Source organism: Myotis davidii, unplaced genomic scaffold (assembly GCF_000327345.1).
Source record: "Myotis davidii unplaced genomic scaffold, ASM32734v1 scaffold937, whole genome shotgun sequence".
NCBI lineage: Eukaryota > Metazoa > Chordata > Mammalia > Chiroptera > Vespertilionidae > Myotis > Myotis davidii.
Window position 1 is genome coordinate 1,616,323 of NW_006288252.1, and position 7,843 is coordinate 1,624,165.

Below are 7,843 nucleotides of genomic sequence, written 5' to 3' on the forward strand. Positions count from 1 at the left end.
CTGATAGGTTGCCTCCCATACATGTCCTGACTGAGGATCAAACCACTATCTAGTTATGTGCCCTGACCAGAAATCGAACCAGGGACCTCTCAGAACATGGGATAATGCTCAACCAACTGAGTCACACCAGGCAGGGCAAGAAATAACTTTTAGAGTCTGGCCAGTGTGGCTCAGTGGTTGAGTATCGACCTATGAACCAGGAAATCACGGTTTAATTCCCAGATTGCGGGCTTGATCCCCAGCAGGGGGCATGCAGGAGGCAGGTGATCAATGATTCTCATTGATGTTTCTATCTCTCTCTCCCCCTCCCTTCCTCTGAAATCAATTAATAGATAGATAAAGAGATAGATAGATAGATAGATAGATAGAGTTATTAAAAAGAGAGAGATGCTTTTAGAGCTAAGCAGGTGCTTCCCGGTGGCTCAGGACAGGTGGCAGTCACCTGGTGAATGAACACCCACTGAGCTTCAAAGACAGCAGCACAAAAGAGGCAGCACAGTGAGGGAGTCGTCAATGGCCCCTTCTTTCACACATGGTGCCTGGCACCAACTCAAGGAGCTTTAACGACCTGACTGAACTCGTCTCTCCTCCAAACCTTTCAGCCCCACTCCTTCTCAAGCCCCAAATCCAATAGCTCCTGTTCTGTGAAGGCCCTGAGCATGGCACTTGGCCTCTTGTGTTCCAAGACACCTAATTCTCACCTCCTTTCAGCCATTTTCAAACAAGACCAAACCACTTGTGTAGATGCTTGTTCCATCACCAGTTTGTGGGCCCGTGAAGAACAGGGACACAATTTCTAATTCATTTTTTGTAAGCAAGCCCTGGGAGAAAGTTTCACAAATAGTAGTGACTCGACTGTTTGTTCTTGAAGTAGGGTACCTGCTACAAGGGACACCCTAACTTCTCTGGAAGAGCTCCGTGAGGCTCACATCCCTCACCAAAAACGAGTAAGTAACCAAGTGAGGTGATGACTGTGTTCACCAACCTGATTGTGGGAATCGTTTCACAATGTATACACATATGAAATCGTCATGAGGACCCTTTAAATATATTACAGTTTTGTCAATTATACCTCAACTAGAGGCCTGGTGCACGAATTCGTGCATGGGTGGGGTCCCTCGGCATGGCCAGTGATCGGGGCCAATTGAGACCAGCCAGCCAGGGAGAGGGGTCACGGGAGGTTCTAATCGGGGCAATCGGGACCAGCTGGCCAGGGGGAGGGGCTGCGGGAGGTTGGCCATTGGAGCGCACTGACCACAAGAGGGCAGCTCCTATGTTGAGTGTCTGCCCCCTGGTGGTCAGTGCGCATCATAGCAACTGGTCGACCGGTTGTGCCGTCGTAAAGGTCGCTGAGGCTTTTATATCTATCTATATGTATAAAAAGCCCTTGGCCCTAATGCTGTGACGACCAAAGACCGGCATGGGTGGGCAGGGCTGTGTGATTTTGTGCGCCGGGCTTCTAGTATATAAAAGCCTAAGCGACTGGAACGACCAGAATGACCATTTGCTATGACACACACTGACCACCAGGGGGCAGACACTTAATGCAGGAGCTACCCCCTGGTGGTCAGTGCACTCCCATGGCCAACCTCCCCCAGCTGGCCAACCTCCTGCAGTATTTCCCCCCCCCGGCCAGCAGGCCTCAGGGCTGGGACGGGGAACTGGGGGTGGGTGGTGGTGGTTGTGGCCCCTTTCCCAGAGGGGCCAAGGGCCAGCTCCCTCCTTTGGGCCAGCAGTCAACCTCCCATACCCTGTCCCTCACCCAACCCAGCAGACCCTGATTGGCTCGCCGCCTGGCCACCATGATGGTAGCACGGCAGTGAGGGAGGGAGGAAAGGGGGAGGCAGGGAACTGCACAGTGACGGGGTGCCGACAATGGGGCGTCAACGTCCGGCGTCCGTCCCTTCTGCACCTGGCCCAGCAACTGTTGCCTCCTCTCCGGCCTGGCCCTGATCAGCCTGACCCCAATCAGCTCCGATCACTGACCAGGCCTAGGGATCCCATCGTGCACGAATTTCATGCACTGGGCCTCTAGTATATAGATAAAGCTAGAAAAAAAAAGCTTTAAAAAAAGTCACAGTGAAGTCTTTGCTGAAAAAAATGACAAGATTTTTTTTCCCCAAGTACAGTTGACATACATTATATTAATTTCAGGTGTAAAATAGTGATCAGACATTTATAGACCTTAAGTGATCACCCATAAGTCCAGTACCCACTAGGCACCATAGTTATTACAATATTGACTATATTCCCTAGGCTGTACTTTATATCCCAATGACTGTTTTGTACCTCTTAATCCCTTCACCTTTTTCACCCCACTGCACCCCTCCCCCCTGGCAATCATCAGTTCTCTGTATCTTTAAGTTTTGGGTTTGTTTGTTCATTTATTTTGTTTTTCGATTTCACATGTAAGTGAAACCATATGGTATAGTGTTTCCCTGAAGAGTGGCAAGACTTTAAACAGGCGTAGAGGAGCCGACCCTTCGGGCTAAGCCTGGCAAAGGGCTCGGAACAGCGCTGCAGAGACAGCCCACGCCCTGCCGGCGCCTTGGGTGGGAAGCAGAAGAGACTGGGATGCCCAGGCCAGAAATCCATCACAAACTCTCACAAACCTAACATTCTAGAAGGGGTGCAGTGCCAGTCAATGAAAAGGGAATCAAACCCCTTTTCTACCGGCAGGAGGGAGCCCAACAGGGGATCCACCCCCTACATAAAGGAGAACCCACTACCACGAGTCAGAACCCTCACTGTGCGCTTTCTACTTTCGCAGGACAGACGCCCTCCTGTGTTTAAGGTTCCTCTGCACAGCTTCAGGCTGACGAAACACGTCCTGCTTGGGACAGTGAGCTCAAAGCTTTAATTCCTCTGATCAGATTATTTCTATTCCTGTCTCTCCAGATGTTCTTTAACAGATAAAACGGCTCAAAATCCCCTTTAAAACAGTCACTGTTTACTATGTGGTAAGTACTGATTAGAAACGCATTTTTACGTGTATGAATTCACTTTTTCCTGCCGATAAGAAAACTGAGGCCCAAAGCAGTAACGGGGTTGCTAGGGTCTGACCTCAGGCTGCCTGGCTCCATAACATCTGCCCGTAAATTCCATTACCTACCATCTGTGGCCATCACATGTCCCAGCAAGTACAACTTAGAAAAGAGAGCAAGTTCTGGCAGGGCAGCTCAGTGGTTAGAGCGTCAGCCCGATACGCCAAGGTTACAGGCTCAATCACCAGGAGGGCACATACAAGAATTGCATAAGTAAGTGGAACAACAAATCGATGTCTGTCTCTGTCTGTCTGTCTGTCTCTCTCTCCCTCCCTCCCCCTTCATCTCTCTAAAAATCAATAAATTTTTCAAAAAGAAAGATACCTGGGCCAGTGTCGCTCAGTTAGTTGGCCATCATCCCATGAAACAAAAGACTGCTGGTTTGATTCCCAGTCAGGGCACAGGCCGGGGTTGTGGGCTTGAGCCCCGGTGCAGGGCGTGCAGGAGGCAGGCGATCAACAATTCTCTCTCATCATTGATGTTTCTATCTCTCTCTCCCTTTGATAAAAATATGTTTAAAAATAATATAAATAAAATAATAAGCATCACTGAGGTATCAAATGAACAGAGTACACAGTATTTTGCATTTCCAGTAGCATGTTGATACCAAACATCTGTTTAAAGGTTTAGAGTTGAACACATCTTTTTAAATTAACCTTCACTGCTGGAAGCATTACACATGCACATATCTTAAGTGATTCCGTAGGGTGGCCCTCTCCTGACTACAGGTGATAAAACGTAGGTTCTGAGAGGCTGTCTTAGCCTGAGGTAGAAACAGCAAGGTAACAAGTTCTCAAGTTGCGTTGGGAGCGTACAGGGTTAAAAGAACCCCCCATAGTCTCTCCTCCAAAATGACTGCTCCCACCAGAAGCACTGAGGAGGAGGAGCATGTCTTTAAACCCATGCTGGCTCCACTGCACAGCTCCCCCCCCAAAGCACTAGGTGCCTGCCTCTGCCCACCAAGCAGGCCTGATGTCCCTTCCTCTGGTGTCGGGAATGACGGGCAAGGTTTACTGCTGACCAACAGGGCACTGGCCACACCGGCCCAGGAGCCGACAGCTACTAGGGGAGCACAGCCCCTCGCCCACCGGGACAGACAGACCGGGCCTCATCCTTTTCTGCAGCCTGACAGCACCTCACACTGTGGTCGCAGAGGAGCAGCTCCACAAAAGTGGGTTCAACTGAGGGGTTAGTGGGCTGTGGAGAACCTCAGAGCCTTTCTCAATGTGATGAAGTTCTCTGTCAGAGTTTAAATGTTACCCCTTCGTTCTATTTCTTTCTTTTATTTTTGTTAATCCTCACCTGAGGATATTTTCCCCACTAATTTTTAGAGAAAGTGGGAGGGAGGGAGGAAGGGAGGAAAGGAGAGAGGGAGGGGCACACATATCAATTGGTTGCCTCCCTAACCCAGGATAGAAGCTGCAACCCAGATACGTGCCCTTGATGGGGAATTGAACCTGTGACCCTTTGGAGTGTGGGCTGGTGCTCTAACCACTGACGCCTTCATTTTAAAAGTAGGAAAACTGAAGTTCAGAGAAGAGAGAAGATGGCAGAGAGCAGCAGCCTGGTGTATGTCTAGTCACCATGCTGCTCACTACTTGTGTGATCCTGGACAAGTTGCTTAACTCCCCCCTGGGACTCAGCTTCCTCTCTGATAAACTGGGTGTTGTAGTGACAGCCTTAAGGGATATGGTCAGAAATGCTATTTGGAGCATTTAACAGAGCGTCCGGCAGGCAGACAGTGGACACACAATAAAAGGTGGCTATGATCACTGGACAAAACTAGGACCAAGTGTCCTGGCCAGCCCTGTGCGCATGCCACAGCACTGAATTCCTTCTTGCTCACATTTTTGTTGTTGAGACAAATAAGTAAAAATTTCTGATATCTGTCATAACTACAACTGATAAAATTAGTTTCTCACATAATTTATTTCACATTATCACTACCACCTTCCTACATTAATATCCAAATAACTTCTAAAGTCTTCAAAAATTCCAACTGATAATTAAAGGGGAAAATTATAAAAGTCTAAAAACCAGAAATGAAAAAAAGGCCAAAAATAAATTTAGACAAAGAAAAATTATGCCTCAAATAACATCTATTTATTAGTTTTACTTAATCAAAAGGGTGCCATTTCAAAAGACATGACAGCACTGAGGAAGAGGAAGAATGCAAGTCTAGAAGACTGCGCTCAGGATGGAGAGCAGCTGCAGATCCCATGTGACTTCAAATGCAGCTGCCTGGGAGCTAAAGGATAAACTACCTTATTTTCCACTGACTCTATATTCACTTACCCATCAAATATGTACTGAGCACCTACAGTGAGGCTAACAGGGCCAGGCATTGCTCTTCCATCTGGAAGCCTGGGAAATACCAGGGCACAAAACAGATTTCTGCCTTCAGGGAATTTACATTCCAGCAGAGGGGGCCTGGCAGGAAACCAGATAGTAAGTCAATCACACAGAATGTTAGAAGGTGACATCACAGTGGCGAGGGTGTTAGGCACGCCAGGCAGAGAACAGTAGAGCTAAGGCTGGAGAGAGGACTGGCGTTTGTTGTTGGGGAGCGGGAAAGGGGGATGAAACTAGTCTGTTTGCCATCATTTTCTTTAAGCACTGAGATATTTATATTTCATCTACACTCTGGTTAATAAGCAAACAAAGGTACAAAGAGGTTCACGCAAACCTAACGAGTTGGGAACAACTCTAAATTCTCCCCATGTCTTGTATCCCTGTTTCTACTCTTAAACTCTTTCTCCACAATAATGTCATCATCCTGTGCCCCACCCCTGCTTGATGCCCATCATTGGCTTCCCACAGGCCCTAGAATAAATTTGAAATCTTGATCACAGCCAGCCGGGGCCTCCCAGTGTGGCCGGCAGCTGCCATTCTGAGACCCAGATCTCCTAGCCTCCCTTCTGTCTGCACACTCCCAGCTTTCCCGCCGAGAGCTTTCAGAACTGCTTTTCTCTGCCCAGAACAAACTGAATCCAGCTACTGGGAGTGCCTCACTCCTGTCAGCCAGGTGTCAGGTCAAATTTCACCTCCAAATGTTGACACTGGTTTCTCTGGCAACCCAATCCGAGTACCCCAACTCTCAGGTCTCTGAAATCACCCAGGGTGTTCTGCATTTTCTCTCTTCAGGACACTTATCACCACAGTCAGAAAACTAATCATGGAGCCAGACTCCTGCTCTGTAAGCTTGGGGGATGAGTGGTCTTAACTTCTCTGGTCTCAGCGCCCACAGTTGAAATAACAAGGTTAACACAGAACCACCTCAGAGTGAATCATGTAACATGCGTGGCACAGTGCGTGACCCCAGGAAGCACTCCAGCGTATTACTAGGGTTACTATCAGAAACTCGTTGCCTGTCTCCTCTATTAGAATGTAACCGCCAAGAAGGCAGCCTTGTCTGCCTCGTTCACTCCTGCATTCACAGGGCTCACACTGAATAGGTCCTCAGTCAATAGATATTAAGGAACAAATCCAGTTCAGGTCTACCATTCTGGACTGGCAACGCAAAACTGGACGCCAGAGGCATCTATCTGACTTCAGAAAAGCTGTCACTGCTTCATTCAATCACAACTGACGTATGACTGCAGAGGCTCTGGGGATCGAGCAGCTCACTAAACAGATCCAAATCTGAAGTTCCAAACTGCAAATGGACAGTCTGTGTATCAAACTGGGTTTTGTGTTTTGAGTTACCTGGGTTTTATGTTTCTAAGAATTACGTCAATTCCCAAAGTTGGTATACAGAGCAAAAGTAGCTTTATCTGCCTCTACTGGGCTAGACTTGGAGACTCAAGCAAGTACAATTCCCAGAGGTAGGGAAATAAGAAAAGCAAGAAAGGAGACTTCTAGACCTCACCACTAAGTGTACTGGTGCTTACAGGGAAGCCCATAAAGACTGCAGGAAGACAAGAAGCACAGGTTGACCAGACACGTGAGTATAGAAAATTCTAAGTAAATTTAATAAGAAAATAAAACTACCCTGCGCTCCAGTGAAACACATTAGGGGCCCTGTTTAACAACACTAGCCTAAGGTGAGAGTATTTCCCTGAAAAACATATGGCTCTATACTGGGGGCACATCTTAAGAGTTATGAAACAGTGGGATGAAGCTTAATCATATAAATGACCTACTGAGTAAATGTAGCCCATACTTCAAGTTGTTCAAATAGCATAGACACAACTGGATTGCAGCCATGTAACAAGGCGAATACACAAAAAAGACAGAAGTCAACATGGCTAGACAAGGGCTTCTGTCCACCTCTCCTGCACTCTGCAGCCCCAAGTACCTGAAGGCTGAATTAGAACAGGCCGTTTGCTTGGCTATTTCCAAGTGGTTGCCATAGCTCTATTCTCCACCTACCATCTGCCTGAAATCAGTGAGGCCAGTAGGTGGTAAGTACATGCGTGGGTGACTCTCAGGTACTACAACTGCCGAAAAGTGGTGGTAATAAATGGGAAGAAGGAAGGTTTTGTGGTCATCAGAGTTCAAAGTCCAGCCCAAATTCTTACTAGAAATGTGCCCTGGGCAAGTTCACTGTTTTTTTTTTATTTTTTGGGGGGGGGAGGTGTTTTTTTTTAAATAGGTATGATTTTGATTTATTCACAATAGACAGATACTGTCTTGTCATTTTTTTATATATATTTTATTGATTTTTTACAGAGAGGAAGGGAGAGAGATAGTTAGAGACATCGATGATGAAACATCGATCAGCTGCCTCCTGCACATCTCCTACTGGGGATGTGCCCGCAACCAAGGTACATGGCCTTGACCGGAATCGAACCCGGGAC

The 7,843-nt window shown here is 47.4% G+C and overlaps 1 protein-coding gene across 1 annotated transcript in view; it reads right to left on the reverse strand.

Annotated features, from left to right (window-relative positions):
* Positions 1 to 5,447, reverse strand: part of ADD1 (adducin 1) — a 45,333-nt gene extending 39,886 nt beyond the window's left edge. Inside the window, 1 exon segment of the mRNA XM_015561596.1 lies at positions 5,340 to 5,447. The gene's annotated coding sequence lies outside the window, so the exon portion shown is untranslated.
* Between the last annotated feature and the right edge of the window lie 2,396 nt (positions 5,448 to 7,843).